Genomic DNA, 20,517 nt, shown 5'->3' on the forward strand with positions numbered 1-20,517 from the left:
CATGACGTCTCAGCCCCTTTTTATAGCATCAAATAAAAAAAATTAACACTTGAACATACATCAGCGTGGTAAGAACTACTTAAAACGACAGAAAGCATCTTTGAGAAAAATGTATTTAACGTGTACTGTGACTTTTTAGTTTGGCCCATGTCCCATCCGCTAACAAAGAGAAGACGGGCTTTATGACCTATACTGCAGCCAACCACCAGGGGGCGATCCAGATGTTTTGGCTTCACTTTTGAGGAGCTGTCATGTTGTCCATCTTTATAAACAGTCTATGGTTTAAACTCTGACCACAAGCATGATGACAGCTGTGTGGGCTGGTGTGGTGTTAAACCAAAAGTACTCCCAATGTATGTGTATAAATGTAATGTTGCACCCAGATGTGATGCAATGTTGCAGGGTTTATAGGGCCAATAAAACAGATATTAAAGCTGCAGCGGGTAAAAAAAGTTATTTTTATAAAATGGTCACTATATCCTGACAGTAGTGCATGAGACAGGTAATCTGAAAAAAAAATAATGTTCCTCTGTGTTCTCCGGTGCTCCTAATGGCATCTGCAAGATTTCACAGACCGGAGGAAAACAACCAATCAGAGACGAGCTGGAGAATGCCGTCTCTGAGCAGCTGTCAATCACTCGAGAACTCCGATCAAACGATCGAACTAGGCAGTTACTGTAATGCCTATTTCTCGCCTCAAATGTTTTCAGAAACATCTTGTAGTGTACTGTTTAACTGTAAAATGAGAAAGTTTGTGACCCGGCAGCCATGTTGACATCAGTTGAAGAAATACCAAGAACTGCCCACCAGCCAGAGCACAGCCAATAGGAACGCTCTCTCTCTCTGAAATGACCTGTGATTGGTCAAAGTCTCCTGATTTTTTTAAAGCCTGAAAACAGAGCCATGAGGAGGTGCAGAAGTTTAATTATCTCTCAGAACACTTGAATTACAATATGCTGAAACGTTATTATAGAATTTTTGCCTAATGATGCCAAATAAATACTGCCTACTGCCACTTTAATTATAAAAAAAAATGTGTTTGTGTGTTCCTTTAAATTATGACAATGCTTTATTTCTTAATTTATTTAGCTGAAAAACATCTTTGTTGTCTGCTGTTGAGTTTACAGTTGTATAAATGTTAATATTTAAACTATTACATTATACAATAATGTTATTAAAATGATCAGGCTACTAAGGTTATTATTAGTAGCCTATACACAATGTTTACAGTCCAAACCATCTTTGCTAATAATCATAATGATTATAAGATGAAATGCCTCTTCATGGTCTCTTACAGCTGTTTTCCTTCAGTAATTGACTGCTGGCTGGTCCCAGAGCAGACTCACAGCTCTGATCTCCCTCTGCCTCTCAATTGGTCCACACACTCTCCTAGCTGAGAGGGAGGAGGAGGAGGAGGAGGAGGAGAGATGAGGATGAGGGATGGTCGGAGGGGATCACTGAGTTTCAGATGTATTTGATACGAGAAAGCCTTCAACAACCCCCTCTAAAACACAAGCAGCTCGGTCCTGTGAGGAAGCTGAATGGTGAAACAACGATATACAACTGGATAACAAACAGGAATCAGCTTCATTAACGCGACACTTTGTGTTACAATTTTTGTTTTAATCTCGGAAAAAAGTGGACCTTTGATCATGTGAATGCCAAAAAAACAACGAGTGGATATCCTGCTGGTTGGAGGGCAGCTGACTGTGGAGTAAAAACACCAACAGAGGATGGAGAAAAGACGCGCTAATCCGGAATAAAACAGTGTCTTGTGTTTTTGGGGATTCATGGTGACAGTTGCTCTCTTCAGTCCGAAAACAACTCGCACAAGGCGTCGGGATTCCCTTTGTTTCCACGTGTGTGGATGAGCTGTGGAGAAGGTAAGCAAGAAGCTTTTTAGATTCTTTATTTCTTTATTATACGAGCTTGTATTTCGATCCTAAACGCAACAGTGAAGAAAAAAAGGACTGAATGAAAATGTGATTTTTGGAGATGTGGATGTTAGATCTCAGCTGGCTTTGTTTGGCTCCTGTCATCTTTAAGTTCACCCTTTAACCCCAGCTGGTCACCCTTTCTTTTATTCATATTAGCAGGCAATATTCCTGTCATATTCATACAGGCAAATATATATATAATGCATGTCTTTAAGATATTCCATAAAATACCATTTAATGTCATTAATGTGCCTTCATCGGGTAGGTTATATAACCTTTCATTTTTAATTGGATGATGGTACAGAATATCCTTATTTTTGTGCTCTAAGAAATAACAGTATACACCTCCCCATCAACATTAGTGCCATTGGTTTAAATTAGACACATTTCATGAGTTATTAAAGCTGCAGTAAGTAGAAATGGAGCAAATATGATTAGAACAAGATATTTTTTATAAAATGGTCACTATATCCTGACAGTAGTGCATGAGACAGGTAATCTGAAAAAAAAAATCATGTGTTCAGCGTTGCGTAGTTTGACCGTTTGATCAGAGTTTCTGAGTGATTGACAGCTGCCTCCGTTGAATGAGCCAACAGGAACGCTCTCTCTCTGAAATGACCTGTGATTGGTCAAAGACTCCCGTCACGGGCTAGATTTTTTTAAAGCCTGAAAACAGTCAAGAGGAGGTCCAGAAGTCTAGTTATCTCTCAGAACACTTGAATTACAATATGCTGAAAGGTTATTATGGAATTTTTGCCCAATGATGCCAAAAATATTCAGCCTATGCAGGTTTAATGTCATCCGCAACTGCCTCAATACCTTGCAGGAAAGTGCTCATTAGTCTCAGGAGGAGACACACTGGCCATGTGGATGCTGCCTCAAACAGTGTTGGCTTGACCCGCTTTATTAACTGAAAAAGGTGCGTCCATCACAACCCCAGCTACAGTTTCTTGCTGTCCAGTTTCAACCTTTGAACCCTGTAGTGACTGAACGGATTTCTCCAATTTTACAAGATGATTCGATTTCTATTTTCCCAAATTTACAGCTGTCAAAACGTCTGCCCGTCTGTCACTGAGCTTGGCAACTTGGTTTCCAGTCTTGCAGAGAACAGCAGCTTCTCTGTTACGCTGTTCTTGGTCCTGACTGACAGAGACTTTTTCAGATCTTATGACAGACTGTGCAGACAGATTGGTCTTGGCCTGTGTCTGCTGAGGCGGTAGTCTTGTATAATCACATAAATAGCTTTTTTTTTCAAAAACTGCAAATTAGAGCTTGTTTACGTATTCAGATCATGAACTGAAATGCAAATTTTGTACAGTGGGATTTCCTCGCAGGTCGGGAAGGCAGTGCGGGGACTCCCAGTTGCGACAGATTCAAACCAGCAGGATATCCTGCTTTGTGAAGGGAACTGTGAACAAACACACAAATCAATCTGCTGACGGGCTAGCTGGCAGACTCCAGCAGCTGACACCTCACGCCTTTATACCCCTGATCATACACCTTTCACATGTCCTGATATTCTCTCCACGCTTCCCTGCTCGCCTTCGACAGCTCTACTTTAAATCCTCCAGCTCTTCTCACATGTTTCCACATCTTCAGTCTTTAACTTTTTCTTTGTCTCACTGTCATTCTCCTCACTGGACGGGAGAGCTATGTGACATTATTCCTCCATACCTTAAACGTCATGTTTAAACCCATTTGATCCGTGAGCTTTTAGTGCAGAGGCACAAGTATAGTCAGTCCCACAGCACGTGAGCAATCACACACTATACTGACTGTCAAGATTGACTTGTGTTATTTACTAATATTTAATTGGTGCCATTATGGGGCTGGAATTGGTTACACTGACCCACTTTGAGATTGTAATTGAACACTAGAATGAGGGTGCTTTGATTGCATTAAAAGTGTGTGTGAGGTGTTGATGTGGTTTACACAGTGGGATATGCGTGCACATTAAACCTTTTGGATATTCATTACAGTAATTGTACATTCAGTGATTTAGCACTCTGCGTGCATGCCAACCAATTAGAATCATGTACTGTACATTCACCCAGTAAGTGGGCACATTGTAACATCACTGCTATTGTTCAGAAATCTCATAAAAAAAATATATAAAAATCAGGCTTTCAGACACCGATGAAAACCTGCCGGTGCCTCCTTCTGTCATGTTTTATTCATTTATCGATTATTTTAAAGAGAGTGGGCCAATACACTCACCTCTTTGTAGTTTTATTGTGCAGATGGTGAGAGAGACACAGCAGCTCTAACAGGATTCAACCCAGAGTAAGTCAGTGAGTGCACACATATAGAAACTCCCAATTCCCAATTCCGTGTGTCATGAGAACGCCTCTTTTGCGTGTCATTTTTACGTCATGCAACAAATCTACGGTAGAAGCCACAGTTAGGCAACAAAACCACCTAGTAAGGTTTAGGAAAAACATCATGGTTGGGATTAAAATAAGTACGTAAACTAAGTAAAATACGTACGGAAACAATGTAGCAGAAGTGCGGAAACACATCACTAACGTAACTTAAAAAATAATAAACACTGGTCTCCTGTTTGAAAGTCCTGTGTTTGTTGGACCCATCCACCTCCCCTGCCCGAGCCTGTCATAAGCAGTCTTTCTCACTTTTTATTCTACATCACTAGCTCTGAGCGTAGCATATTCACACGGATGCTTTTATTGCAGTCAGTACAGACTACATGGCGTACAAATGACACGCCAAAAGCAAGAACGGTGTTCTTATTGCCAATAAATGACTTAACGTGTTATTCATATGCCATTTAGTTCGACCAGGCTGCATCTCCGGAGGTAACTGTTTGATTACCTCTGGGCACTACAGTCTAGTTCCTACTGGAACTAGCTGATCTCTTCCTGCCATGAATCACGCTTTATACAGAAACAGGAGTCAGTAAACCTCTCAAAGTCAGACTACACCTTCTGAGCTCCCTTTTTGTTATGTCTGAGAAGTGCTTCAACTGGACAGATCCATCTCAGAAAAATTGTTGAGTGCTTATGCGTCTCAACGGATCTTGAAACTCCTAAACCCTGCAAACTGCTACTTCAACTAATGTAGGTGTTGCTCTTTCAACCACATGGCCTAGTTCTCTTTTTATTGTTATTTTGTGGGGCATTTGAAGCTATTATTGGAGAGCTGACGATGGAGAGATGACAGGAAATGAGGGGAGCGAGAGATGAGGAATGACATGCAGCAATGGTCCTCGACTGGACGAGATTTCAGGCGTAGGAAGAAGGGTCAGTCATTTATCGCACATCCTACTCAAAACGATTTATCTGCTGCTCATCAGACTACAATGAAAGGAGTGAAATCGTGGGCTGCATCCACTGCAAGGTTAATATATAGGATTTTGCATGGTGGCTTCTTATACAGGGAGGATTCATACTTTTTAGCATCACCTTACTAGTTCACACAGCTTTTACACTTTCACACCTGGTAGCTGCACAATGTTGTGACATTGTACTCGATGAAGATTTGCTGACTGCCTGTGTTCTTTATCGACAGCAACTTGCTTCACAGCTGCACGTTTTTACACTTTGAACTGCCCACTGTCCAGTAGGCTACCACCAATCCTTTCATACATTATATATTCTTCTCTGTACTTATTAAATACCATGATCCACATCACATTTTTTCTTTCAATCTGTTTATTTTGTTTTTGCAGGTAAATAAGGACTAGTTGAAGCCAATTTATGTGTTATCTAAAACCCATTTATGCTGTTGTTGTTTTTTGAGTGACGCCATCCCTATATTTGTCCTGGCTTTTTTTTAGAAGTTGGTTAAATACACTTGGCAGATCCCCCAGACAGAAGATGCATCTGTTAAAATATCCCTCACTCAAAGAGCCGTTTGAAAAATTAAATGAAACAGGCGAATGTGGGGCATGCCAACAACCGATTGCCCCTGTTTTGGGGAGTTTACAGTGTGAAAATATTAGACTTGTTTATGTGTACACAAATCTGCGATGGCTTGTGTCTTGTAACCATAATATACTTCTGTGTAGTAGTAAGCTAGGCAAAGTTTTATACATGAGGCCCCAGGAGAGAGTGTTTCTGTTAATATCCTCTCTGCGTACATTGTGTGTAACGTGTGAGCTGTTGATGCTTAATACTCATGATGCATGTGCCGAATGGCCTTGAGGTTTTGTTAGGTAGAATCAGTGTTAGCAGTTAACCCTTTACTCTCTTCCCAGTTCACATTTTTGCTCAGCTAAATATTGTGAGCTCAATTTTTGCAGACTGAAGTCAATAAAAACCGGGAGTGATGAAAGCAAGGTTTATCTAGATACAGTTGGTGTAGATGGGAAATTGGTAGAGCTGGGCATACAGTAAGCGCAAGAAATATAAATAATGATGAAAGTGATAAATAAAAAGAATTATTAGGGCTGCAACTAACAATTATTTTCATTGTCAATTAATCTGTTGATTATTTTCTTGATTAATTGGTGGTCTATAAAATGTCAGAACATGGTGAAAAATGCTGGTTATCAACTGATTAACTGATTATCAAAATAGTTGGAGATTAATCAAATAGATAGAATTTGCTAGTTGACAACTAATCAATTAATGGATTAGTCGTTGCAGCTCTAAAAATGATAAGAAATTATATAACTGGCAATGTTATATTTCACTCATTCGGTTGTCTGTTTAGCTGTCAAACACATTTACCATAAAATATAATGGGAAATTTAAAGGAACCGTGTATTACATTGAATGCAATTGACACAGACCCTCAGCTAGTCACTTTCTAGGTGGTTCAAACTGGCTCGTCTGCTGCCTTACACATATACAGTATGTTGTTTTTTTATGGTAGTTAATAGTTCCCACTTTTGGTGAATTTGGAAGATGTCATCCTCACGAGTTTCCAGATTCATTCCAGATATGAAATTGTAGTTTAACAGACCTATTCTTCTTGTAGCGTCCATTTATAAATCTCCAGATCCGTCCAGCCATCATTGTATCATCTTCACTGAACCTTTTTAAGTGGGCTTTCACTTGTCTGGTCGATGGAGACATGGCAGGATAATGCCCACAGCTCTATAGCTAAGCCAAATGGAATTGATATATAATGGTGGATATACGCAGAAGGAGCAGAGACAGCCTTTTCAGCCCATGCATCAGTATGAGATTAAATTTACAAAAAAAATGTAGAGTAAGAGGTTGCCAGCCAACTATAATTACAACAGTGACAGTAAGAGCACATTTCATGATAATTGGGTTTTTGTTGTCAAGTAAGGAGCGGAAAGAAGTATTCCCATTCATCATTAACCTGTCAGTGCAACATCGGCACACTTTTATTCTCACTTTAAAATATTTATACCTGGGAAGATATTATTTTCATAATCCATGAGTATAGGTACGCTGCTTGCATGCTTGGAAGCAAGACTCGCAGTGCATATTAAGTACTTAGACATTTTCCGTCAGGTGCAAGCTGAATGTTACAGAGCCTACCGAGCTGAGACAAAAATATCTATTAACTAATAGCCAAATTCAGAGTTATTTTAATGAGCGTGCATCAGTCCCACGGGAGTGTCAGGGGTTAACTCCCGAGGGAGTAACGTTATTGACTCCGGTCCAAGCAAGAAAAGTTAACACAGTGGTTTGTCCGTTCTGGGCTGCTATAGAAACATGGCAGCCGGCTCCGTGACGAGAGGACCCGCTCTCTATGTAGATATAAACGGCTCATTCTAAGGTAACAAAACCACAACGATTCTTATGTTCAGGTGATTATACACTAAAGAAAACATACTTATTAATATTATATTCCATTTCTGCCAATAGATCCCCTTAAATACTACACACTGGTCCTTTAAGGACCTCTTCTCCATGTTTGCTTAAAAGCTAAAAAGTTGTTTCTTGACCTTGGAAACAGTTATTGAGGAAAACAACATCACCTCAAGATCCATTAACTGACTGTTCTAGGTTTCGATCAAATAATGTGTCCGTGGTCAGCAGATGAAGATTACCCAGTATTGGTGTCAGGCCCACTGTGTCTGTCTGAGGCTGATCAGGGATGTGCTGGATCTCATTTCATGCTGTATAATTTTTAGGAGAGAATTTGACTCGACTACCTGAACGAGGCCATGCTAAACTCCACAACCTCTATTCAACACAACGACCAAAAAGTGGGAAAAAAAAGACAGACTTTCTAAAAGTGTTCAAGGAAATGTGTCATACTTTGACCCATTTAAAAGACTGCAGGTGTGAGATGCCTGCTTTATTGTACCATCCAAACGCTGCTCACTAGCCCTTCTAATGTTATTGTAGGTCACTTCATTTTTAGCATTCATTATGAATTCGATTAATTTTTTTGTCTCACTTTCCCGTCAGTCTCTCTGCTCTTCTCTGTTTCTCTCTTTGACTCTGACAGACAGACTTAATATGAATATAACAAACAAACGTGAATGATCCTGGTTATTAATTTAATCAGTGAATAAACAAAGGGACGCCCTCTCCCTCCTCTCATTCATTGACTCTACTGTCACAAAGCTTGGGCTGACAGAGATGAGGAGATGAGCGAGATAATTGAGCGTAATTAACATGCCAAGCAGTCAGCTCATGTCTTCATGTTCAAGAGAAGCAGAAGCTAAAACTGATGATTATATTGAGGGATTGGGATTGGTTTTCTGTGTGAGAGACACTGGTGGGTGACATAATGCAGAAACATTTTGGGTAAACGGATCGTTCACATCAAATATTAAGCATTGCCTCTTTAAAAATGTAGTTTTGCTGTAAAGTGTATTAGACAGCAACAAAGTACACACACCTAGACTAAAAACAACAGAACAAACCGATTACTTTTCAAACCAGGCCACATTTATCTTCTCTGAAACTTTTCCCCATTTTATTTTCAGTATGACCTCTAGTTTTATCCTCCTAACATCTCTGGATTGATTCATTTCTATGTGTACTATAGGTGCACCAGCACTCTGTGTTTGCTCTTTCCAAACAAAGTATAATCTAAGGCAGAACGAATACAATCTAAGGTGCTGAAGGGGCACAGTGCTTCATCTTGTTCTGGACCTATTATGCTTTTGTGCTTTTTCCCTTTCCTTTAGTGTGTTATTTAGTTTTTTTGAGCATGTAAAAGGTCTGCAAAGGTCCAAAGTCCACGCCACAGGGAGTGATGGTATATGTCCACAGGGGCGTTTTTCATCGCGGGGGATCGCCTCGCTTCCCATTATTGGACGCTTGATGGGCTGCCACTGGACACAAGACACTCTGCACCTGATTAGACGAACGCTTTCCCTTGTGGGCTGTTGCTCCCAGCTTTCAAACCGGAACCAACATGGCACCTCATTTGGAAACTTTCTTGTCTTATATCACAAAAATAATTTATATGTTTAATGTATAATGTTTCTGAAAACATTTTATGTGAGAAATAAGGCATGCAGTTGCTGAATCAGTCTTTATTTTGAATCGACAACGCTTAGTTTAAAAGATTCTCGGGAGTTTCCAGTGGCGGCGAGTCACGTCGGACGGCCATGATTTGCATAAGTAGCCTAGACCTCAACTTTATGCAAATGAGGGGCGGCCAACGTGGCGCCTCATCTCTTGAATCGCGCCGTCACGCTACCAGAATGCATTGCACGGCTGCTTACATAGACAATGAATGGGAAGCGTGGAAAGGACAAAGCCTGTGGACATGTACCATCACTCTCCCCCACAGAAACACTGCTCCTGAACTGCCTGAAAAGCCTCGTCTTGCCCTTTCTTCCGTAACGTGGTGATGTCACCAAGTAACACAGTTGCATAATACCTGCTTAGTGGCTAGTTTGCCCTGCCCTCAAACAAAGCTAGTTAGAGTGGAGCTGGAGCGCAGTCTGAAGAGTTTGGTTCAGTTGACCAATCACAACACAGTGGGCCAGCTGACCAATCAGAGCAGACTGGGCTTTTCGTTTCAGACAGAGGGTGAAAAGAGGTACTGCAGCATAGCCATAACGCTTTTTTTTAACATTAGAGCATGTAAACATGTTCTAATATAAGTATGCACCTGAAAATGAGCATAATAACAGGTCTACAGCCATGCTAGCGGCTCTGTGAGGCTGTACTGAGGTGCTTTGAGCGAAATCCTAACATCAGCATTCTAACGTGCTCACACTGAAAATGCTGAACATGTCGAGCTTCAGCAAGTTTAACATTAAACATATGAGTTTGCTGATTCACACTAAACACAAAGTACAGCTGAGGTTGATGGGAATGCAATTCGTTTTTCATCATAAACAAAAGTTTTAACCTGACATTTAGACCTATTACTGGCACTAGAGGAAGAAGTCAGGGGATCATAAAAGTCAGTCTGCTTCTTCCTCTGATTACGAACGCCTGCACAACATTTCATGGCAATACATATGGTGCCTTCAAATGGGGTCGTGTTTACGAGTTGAACCCATATGAATGCCTCCTTCATGTCGTAAAATGCTGATATTCCCCACGACCTCATCTTTTTCCTCTGTCATTATGCCTTTGCATTTCCTGCATTATGTTACCCACTTGCTAGCTTGCTAATTTTTTTGCCTCTGGTGGCTTCTAGACGCCAACGGTAACAATAATATTGCCGTTGACAGACTGACCAATGGCTTCATTCCATTCAGGCATGCTACTGGCCCCGGTGTTGTGTGTACCGGCTCGAACAGAACCATCATTATGTTATTAATTACACCTGTTGGTTTTTCATGAATAGTCAAATTATGTTTGTGTCAAGACGATCCTCAGTGCATTTAGGGAGGAATAATCTATGTGACCTGGGAGCCAATCAATATCCTCTCTTTGCTAGATGTAATACCTCAGCAATCAATACTCTGGTGAATTGCAGCAGATAATGACAGCCTCCAAGAAGTCAACAGTTTATCACCCTTCCAGACTGACACATTGATGTTTGTTGTTATCTGAACATGCTGCAGGCCGACCCTGCTCGTCTTTCGTGTGAGAGGGTGAACACGCAGGTCTATAATCACTATAGGATTAATATAAAGTTACTATGGGGTCACAGTAGGGTTACTATAGACTTATTGTAGGATATCCCTCTCAATATTCAAGCCTACCCAATCATAATTCTGCTCAGTCTTTCTGTATATTTGCTCTGTTGTAATTTTGTTGAGCAGTGATGTGTATAGAATTACAGCTGAGGATTTGTCGTGAATAGTGGGATTAACCCATGACATCAGTCTGGTTATGATGATTGGGTCAAACATGGGTTGATCCCATGTACATAGTCCCACGTCAAACGGATTGTGTGTGAAAATGGTATACAGTATTACTTAAGTAAGGATGTGTGTAGAGAGAGAAATGGTGCAGTGAATGTACAAACATTTATGCTTGGCTGTATTAAAAGTCATTACTTTTAATTTTGGTTCATTTGGGTGTCTGTTGCATAATTTCAATCAAGCCATCAAACTGTATTTCTTTCACTCATGTTAGTGCAGGTCAAGACAATCTAGTAAACAAAGGTGAATAAAAAAAAATGAAGATAAAAATAAAATACAGTAAAAACAATCAGAAGATGAAAAACAATAAAAGCAAAACCACATTAAAATCAATAGTCACTGTTTATTGCCGAATGAGTGATTGAGCCTGTAATGGCCCACTGATGAAAGCCTGTTTCTATGGCGACATTCCCGGGAAAGGCGACACTATTTTGGATCTCTGGGAAAGGAGATCTCATAGACTTCTATTCAATCCAACTTCTTTTTGCAACCAGAGGAGTCGCCCCCTGCTGGCTATTAGAAAGAATGCAAGTTTAATGCACTTCTGTTATTGGCTTCACTTTACTGAGCCGGAGGTTGCCCACTGATTGTAACTTGATTGTAACTTTTTCTTGATGTGGTTAACTACTGCACCTTAATAAGAGAGCCACGGCGATACTGTCAGACATTTATGTCTCTTCTCCCAACAAACACACACTCCTGTTTCTCAGAATATCTTCCCTTTCTCTCCCCCTCCACTTTTCCTCTTGTTTTTTTAAATAGTGAACACAGTTGTTATAAAGTCTCTACTCAGTAGAGTGTTTATTCTCTCCAGTACATGCTCAACAGGAGGGCGCTCCTCGCTCCTCCTTCATTATAATGACACTGCTTGAGGGAGCGAATAAATGAGGGGCACTAATCAAGTTTTTTAATTGTCTCACCAAGAACTCAAGTAAGGGGTTGCTGGGATGGTTGAAACATGGCTGTGTTTGTGTGTATGAAATGACAACATTGACGTCAAGGGAGAAGAGAGCGACTGAAAGAGAAACACAGAGAAAAAAAGAGACTTTGCTCATTACGGAGCTCCTTGAGCGCCAATTTTCTGTCTGCGATCACACTGATGATCTCCGTTAGGAGGAAAGTGTAATCCCCAGACAGAGTGGACTGGAGCCTGAAGATAAACTGGTGTAGTTGGGAAGTTTCAGATGGTTCAGGACCTCGAATTTGCATGAGGGGAGTTTAGAAATGTATCTTAAAGAAAAAAAAATGATTTAAAGTCAAACGTTATGTTGCTGAAATAAATAATGTGCACATAAAGATACATAGTTCACTTTTTGAGGGTTAGTCCTGAATTACAAGGTGACCACGGTTGTAAAAACGTTGGAGCAATGAATCTATTTCCACTGCTCTTCTTACTCTCGCTCTGTGATTTTTCTCCTCTATACTATGTGGGAGGCTTTCAGAGACTGTAGGCTGCAGAATGATGTGATAACATAGTTTCACATACATCCCTTCACAATAAATCATCTTCATTGTGTCCCGAATTCTTGCTCTAGAAAAAAAAGAAAAATAATTCTTTGTCTTTGTAGTTGGGCAGAATTTGTAATAAAAACTTGAATGACCTGTTTAATACTCTCATTTGTTCGAGCACAGGTTGTGATGTTGCTAAGTTGTGTGTGTAGCTGAAGGGAATGATGTTTAACTCAACGAGATGCAAGTGGTGCTATATTTGTTGTGGCCATCTGAAATAAAAACACATACTTTATAATATGAACGATGTATTTGTATTGTTTAATTGATCAATGTTTCAATGGAGAATACAATGATTGCCACTGTGATAACTGGATAGAAAAACACACTTGTGTTTGTATCTATGGCTATTTGAGAGTAACAGTTCACCTGAGCTGCATATCTTCTGCCTGAGAAGTCTAAATGACAATTCTGATCTGAAGCTCTTATCAGTAGGACAACGTCATTTATCAGTGCCTTCCAAAACTGCCTTCCTATGGTTAAGGTTTGGTTAGGTTTAGAAACAAAAAAGACCAACCAAATGTTGGTTGCAGCAGTATTTACTACTCAACAGCTAAACACAAGATTTCAGTGGTCGACAGTGCTTGGCTGTGGCCACAAAAGTCTCTGCAGCTAGGGTCAAGTTCAACAAATCTGACCTTTCAGCACACCCCCCTTCCGCTCGGCGCACTGCGGACATCCACCACATCCCCATATGGAGGAGGTCCACGCAAAAGCTGTTTTTTCCACCAAATATGCTTTTAAAATCCAGAGTTTTATTGACCCAACTATCTACCCCGACCTCGTACCTTTGTTGCTATACAATAACCCCACCAGACCTTCTATTCTGCTCCCTTCATAACTACTACGGCCACTAGAGGGCTTTGTTACTTGAAGGTAAATATGGGAGGGCAGTCTCCACAGGACAGGAAATTAATAAGTGGGACTGAGCTGAGGCAATTGGTGGCCTTTTCATTTTTTATGAATGAATCCAGAATGAACACAAGTTTTTTTTTTTTATAGTAGCAGATGTGACACTATTGTCTCAAAAACAGAAACAAATTAAAACACAAAATCCCCTTGATAGCATGTTTAATAGGACATACAGTATTTAGTTGTATTGCTACAATGTGTGATATTTTTTAGTAGATTTGAACCTATTAAATGCCAATGATAGCAGCAGCTATGGTGAACTGTGAGGGCGGTAATTTACGGCTGTAATTACCCAGTGTGGTGACTTCCACTTAAAGTGCTCACCAAAATACCCTGTCAGGGACTCCCACATATTGTAGTCTTGTAGTAAGTGTGAGGTTCTTCATGTGGATGTGGATAAAGGCTTTTCTCAAGTGACTGAAAAACCTAGTAACTCCGGTTAACAATCTTTCCATTTTTGCTCCTGTCTCTGCTCATTAATGAAGCATGTAGCAAATCTTTTGCTCAATTTGAAGCATTTTTAACTTGAAAGGATGCTTCTGCGTTTCACTTTGCATCACCTAAGATGATTCTTGTCTTTCCGTCTTCATGCATTAAAGGAGCAGGGTTTAAAAAAAGAGAGAAAAGCCCTTTAAGGCAGTGCTGCCCTTACACTCTGGTGGACCAACGTGCTCCCATGAACGTGTTAGCATTGCCTCAATTCCCTGTTCAAACAACACATCAGAAAGAAAATACAAATAATAAAATGATAGAAAATACATCACATTTGTTCCCTCCACCACAGAAAAGACACAATTCCTGTCAAACATGTATGTGTATTATGTAACTGGACAGGAAGGCAATTTTAACACAGGGTTTACCAAACTGTCATGTTATCCCTGGGACCTTTTTAAACATCTGGACAGCTGTGTGCTTTAAACTGGATTAGCGCAGGGGAACCGGTAGTGGATAAAGAGGATTCAAATCACATAACAATTTTTGGAATAATTTGTTGAAATGGGTTTCCCTTAAATTCTGGAGGAAGGAAAATAAGATTGCTTTTCTGCATTCAGTAAATTGTCATAATCAAGTCTGTTCCCCCACACCAAAAAGGATTATTCTGTGCTATTGAGGGATTGCAATTTTATACAACTGTTTTACTGAAACCATGGCTGAAACTACTAAAGGGATAGATCCAATTTTATTGACATTAAATGGTACGAGTCGCTGACATGGTAGCGATATTGATGAATGGAGATTGTGTACAGATTCTGTGGACGGAGATATTCCAAACTGGCAACCTCTCAAACAGCAACTAAGAGGAGCTAGTGGGGTTGGCAAACAAAATATTTAAAATCGAAGCACTAAAACAGAGTTTTAACCTTCCTTTACACAGAGTAGTGTAGTTATATGATACAGAGGTGGGTTGTGTAAGTTTTTTCTTGTACATTACTTTTTTACTTTTTGCTTCCTCCTATTTTGTTGTGTGTATTTTGCTCACTTTTTTTGCTATAACGAAATCATTACAAAAAAAATAGGTGGGTTGTAACGGTATGAGATTTTCACGGTATAACCCTCTCAGAAAATATCACGGTATACGGTATTACATTATTATTATTATTATTATTATTATTATTATTATTTGGTGACAATGACCCTTAAAGGAATGAGAACAAAATTATAATAATAAACAGAATCATAAACCTGATAAAGAAATAGCATGTAACTATAATATGTTATATAACTAAAGCATGTTAGTTTTCATGTTAGCAGCACTATAGCATGTTAAATGAACTACTAAATGAAAAATAACATCAGCTGCGAGCTTTTGAAATAATGTCCTATGATTATTAACAATTAACATTTACTGTCGGAGCATGACAGCACAGCCAGACTGCTCCTGTCTGTACCTTTAACTGGCACACTCACTTATGTCAGTATTTTTCAATACCGCAGATAAGTAATAATAAATGTACATGGTATAATAGTCATCAATCTTCAACCCCTAAAGAAAATAAAGCATCGAAATTGCAATAAAAATATTGTATTATGTTGTTGATTATTAAAACTCTTTTGAGTGCCATGTTGTAGTTTTTATTAGCTGGCTGATATCTCTGAACACAGGATGACAATACCTTACATAAAAGAAAAAGTGAGTTATTCCTTTAAAGAGATGATGAAATCCTGCCAAGCTGCTCTGTGCCAGCTTGAGATTCTCCTCCAGTTACCAGGAGTTCTGCTGAAATACTGTCAGTAAGTTAAATAACACTGAGCTGAGCTGAGAATTATTTAACAAGTAGAGGGTGAAAAAAGAACTGGTCCCTTACACATTTAGAATAATAATTCTTCCAGTTGTTTACTGATGTGGAATGACTGGCTCATGAACTTCCATTGTTTGTCATCCCCCCTCCCTTTTGTCTCTGTTAGTGGTGTTTAATCGAATAAAATGTCCTTAATGTGATCTTCGTATTTGTATTAAGGATCAGGTCTTATGAAATCTAAGCTTGCATGTAAAGGGTGAGTTTGCACCGCTGAATGTTTCCACAGGATTTGACAGGATTCAGAATGTGTCAAGGATAAAATTGTAGCCTATATTAAGGGTTTTCTAAGTATGTATTAATATCAGTGTATTCATTAATATGAGACCAACAAATCATAATACTCAAACAGTTCTTTGAATTTGGTTAAGCTGCTTCGTATTGTCATCACGTTATCAGTGTGTGCACACTGTGCCTCTGTAGCTGTCTCCGTTGCACTAACAGACACAGTCATGCACCCACACACATAAAGATGATCAAAAACATGATGAGGTAAAAAATTCAAGATGTGGAGCAGTCTGGATATTTTCAGCTGTTCAGCTGAAATCACGCTGCAGAACCAGTTGTGGCATTGGATGCTGTATTATATATGGAAACAATTTTAAAAAATAAATAGATATTGGATTGGACTCCAACATTCGCTATGGCAAATACAAAATCCCAAGTGACTCTGATTGGGATGAGGCAGACAATGTGATTGTGATGGGAAACATTTTATGTTTGTTGTTGTATGTCTTTCGTCTACTGGCATGATGCAAGAGCATGACAGATAATAGGGAATCAATGAATGAATGCAGACAGGCAGGATGCTGCTGCTGCTGTGTTGCTGTAGCATCTGATTTCCCCTCATTTCCACCATGGATTGTCACTGGGACATTAATTCTCTTTCCAAAGTGCCACTGAGTCTTTTCAACCATTCCTTGGATCACTGTGTTATACTAGCCCGTTGTATAATGAGTGACGTGCAGAGCAGGTGACGTAAAAAAACAAGCGATCGTGAATAAAAATACGTTGAATAACAGGTGTATGGATCATTTCTTGCATTTTTGTTTTGTTTTTAAGTCATTTTGAGTGAGACGCATCTCATGCGGGCAGTGTGGCTGCTCTAACCAGTTAACATGGACGCTGAAATAAAAAACAACACGCCACGCAGCTGCCACGCGCTCCTGACGTTGGATGTGTGTCCACCACTTAGGTCCTATATAAATACTGTGAAAGTATCGAAACACTCAATCCACAGGGAAATACACACAGCCCGTATTCAGAAACTCTGCATTTGAAACAAGCTGTCAGGATTTCTGTCCATTTGTGATGTCACGAATATACAATATTTAGACCTTTGACACAATTTTAAATGTAGACATTTTAAATGTGTCCCAGTTTATTCCTGTTGCAGTGTATGTGAATGTCATCAGCTGACAGGAAGTACACATGGACCCAAGCTGTTGCCTAGCAACGCAATTCTGTTGCAATTCCGTCAAAACGGAGCGTTTCAGACAGAGGGTAAAGACTCATATTCAGGCCAGCAGTATGAGGAAAATAAAGTTTTTTTTAAACATTACAGCATGTAAACATGTTCTAGTAGAAACACAAAATACAATTATGAACCTGAAAATGAGCACGATATGGGACCTTTAAATTAATTCACGTTTATTCTCACAAACCGTCGTTTTGATCACATAATGACGTTGGCAACGGTTACCATGGTGACAGCTCCAACCGTCAGTCAAGGAGGCTCTCAGGAAGTGATGGCATTTAGTTACAGTTCAGTGCTTCTGAAAAGGAACCATACTCGTGTTTATTCACGCAAAAGTATGTTGTAACAATAGTACAATAGTATGCGATTTCAAATGAAGCCTTTCACTTCTTAACAATATACGTTCTTTGAGGATACATCCAACGAGACAGGGTTGCTATGGGGTTGCTATGGTAGACTCCTGGGTCAGCCAATCACCGTGTTGCATTCTCCGGCACAGAGAGCGCATCTACCCGTTAGTTACAGTTCAGTTCAGTGCATCTGAAAAGATCCATACTCGTGTTTATTAACATAAAAGTATGTTGAACAATAGTACAATAGTGATGCGATTTTCAGATAAACCTTTCACTTCTTAGCAATATACGTTATATGAGTATACATCCAACGAGACTGGGTTGCTATGGGAGACTCCTGGGTTGCTATGGGAGACCTCCGGGGTCAGCCAATCACCGTGTTGCATTCGCCGGAACGCAGAGAGCTGTCTACCCGTTATAGATAGACAAGATCTCATCAATAGTAGTGAAAAAGGGAGTAAATTCCAGTTAGTTTTCGATGCCAGTCTAGCCGCAAAAATAGTGGCGATCGTTGAAGATAAGGAGAGGACAATTTGTGAGTTAAACACGGACGTTTTACTAAAGGTTTGAGTGAGAAAACGTTTGTGCTAATGCTAGCTTAGCAACGCTAGCATCGTGTTGCTGCGCGTTGCCACGTGTATCTACCGGGTTCTTTCGGTCAGTGGATGGTTCAACTTCTTCACCTGTCAACGCTAGTCACGTTGAAACTGGGTTGTGTTACTTCGCCTGTGGCTTAGTGGAGTTGTGTTTGTGTGAGGAGGAGGAGGTACATCGTGGGAGATACCCGCTCTCTGGCTCGCAGGACGTGGAGACAGCGTGTGTGTTAGCGTATGTTAGGCGGTTCTTCCAAGGCCAGCAGGCTATTATCCCTGCCAACCAGTGAAAACCCCTCCATCCACCGGGTCCCTGATGGTGGTGATGCTCAACGAATAACGGTACCCATTTGCTGTTTTATGTTTTCAAAGACTGCAGGTTTTCTTTTGATCTAGTTAAGATAAGATAAGATATTCCTTTATTTGTCCCACAGTGTTGACATTTGCAGTGTACAGCACCAAAGGGGATAGTGCAAAAAACAAGATGCATCAGCTAACACAGTAAAAAAAAAGAAAAAGAGCTAAACAAAGTGAAACAAAATATGAACAATTAACTATAAGGAAATATAATAATATTTTCAAAGAATGCAGTTTTTTTTGGTCTACTGTACTGTGAGGTAGGGCTGAACCATTTTAAAAAAATATATATAATTGCGATTATTTTGATATTGCAATTGCTATATGATTGCAATATTAGAGGGAATGACTTTTTTTTTTATTTTCAAAATTCCCAAGCTGAACTTCCCTTGGAAAATTTCCAGAAATTTCCCGACCCTTTGCTAACCTGTAGAACAGAACAGCTCTAACTTAAAGTCAGGTAACAGAGATGTGGACCAGAAGATGGGTAGACTGAGAGGTAGACGGACAGCTGCTCAGACTCTGCTGCTCCTCCTCCTCCATCAGGCGTCCCACTGCGCCAGTCAGTCAACAGGACATGCAGTCACAGAGCTTGTTATCTCCACTCTATTAGGTTGATACACGACATGCTCTGTTGATGCCACCTTCCAATGAAGTTGCTGCATGTGAACCCGAGTGTGTGTGAGAGATACGAGACGAGATGTGACAGAACACCATGTCACATTTTCCCATGACGCCCGCTTGAAAATGTCTCCCTGTGCGACGGTGGAAATTAAATGCCTGTGAACTGCAGTCTGGGGAATTGGGCGGGTTTTTCAGGTATTACTGTAAATGATCCATTGACTGGCTAATGGCTCGGAGAGGAAATGTTTTCCTCATAAGTACCACTTAGAAATTCATAAAGCGGCTCTCAGTAAGGTACTGCACTTTGTGGCTGCCACATTAGCTACACCTGCCAGTAAACAGCCTGCTCTTCCAAACAGTGAATGATGTGGAGCTGCAACACATATACTGAGCTGCAGAGGGTCAAGAGATTCAGTCACCTCCTGAATTATGCGTTAAACAAAAAACATAGAACGTGACAGTTCTGTGGATAGATACGGGGAAACTCGAAGGACCGCTATGACCTGCAAAGTCTGTCCTTGGAAAAACTAGTAAAACTTTCCACAGCAATGGGGAAAATGCAGTTAAGCTTCTTAATCAACCTGCTGCGTTTCTTTTTTTTTAAACATCTATTTCTTGATTTTATACATTTAACACATTGTACATACAACACGGAACCTTCCCCCAAATTGAACATATGACAGTGTATAAAACAATAATAATATAAAAAAATATTATAAAAATGATTCTAAACAATCCTAATTGAAAGTAAATTGCTAAACACGAAGTTAAAAGGATATATATTTACAATCAAAATATAATGAGGTAAATAAATAAAATAAATGGTGTTGCTCAGAGTAATCACGGTGACTGGCTCGCCTGCCGACAGCACGGCCCTAAAGAGCACCGTTAACGGAGGTTCCTTTCCACGTTGCAGTGCGTTCAAGCTCTACTCAGTAAATACGAGTATTTGGTGATGGTAAATTATAACACTATCATGATGCGTTAAAATGTAATCTTGTAGAATGTAGTTTTTGGCGAGAAACTTGAATAAATCCAGTTGTTTGAAGGAGACATTTTCACAGCAATATTAAATAGATATTAAGAGAGAGAATTATGACCTGTTTAACTTCCTAACTTTAGCTCTAAGCAGCTTATAATATATAATTAGAACTACTGATGCCAAGATTTATTTTAATCAAAGCAAATATTTAAATAAAAATACAATAATTTATTTCCTAGTCATTTGAATTGTG

General features: G+C 39.8%; 1 protein-coding gene across 3 annotated transcripts in view; it reads left to right on the forward strand.

Annotated features, from left to right (window-relative positions):
- Window positions 1–1,508: 1,508 nt before the first annotated feature.
- Window positions 1,509–20,517, forward strand: part of pde4ba (phosphodiesterase 4B, cAMP-specific a) — a 205,618-nt gene continuing 186,609 nt past the window's right edge. Inside the window, exon 1 of one of the 3 annotated variants that reach the window (XM_074634889.1) lies at window positions 1,509–1,883. The gene's annotated coding sequence lies outside the window, so the exon portion shown is untranslated. Of the gene's footprint in view, window positions 1,884–18,120; window positions 18,644–20,517 lie in introns of those variants that run through there. The other 2 variants (XM_074634887.1, XM_074634890.1) reach the window with 2 other exon arrangements.

Source organism: Sebastes fasciatus, chromosome 5, assembly GCF_043250625.1.
Source record: "Sebastes fasciatus isolate fSebFas1 chromosome 5, fSebFas1.pri, whole genome shotgun sequence".
Lineage (NCBI taxonomy): Eukaryota > Metazoa > Chordata > Actinopteri > Perciformes > Sebastidae > Sebastes > Sebastes fasciatus.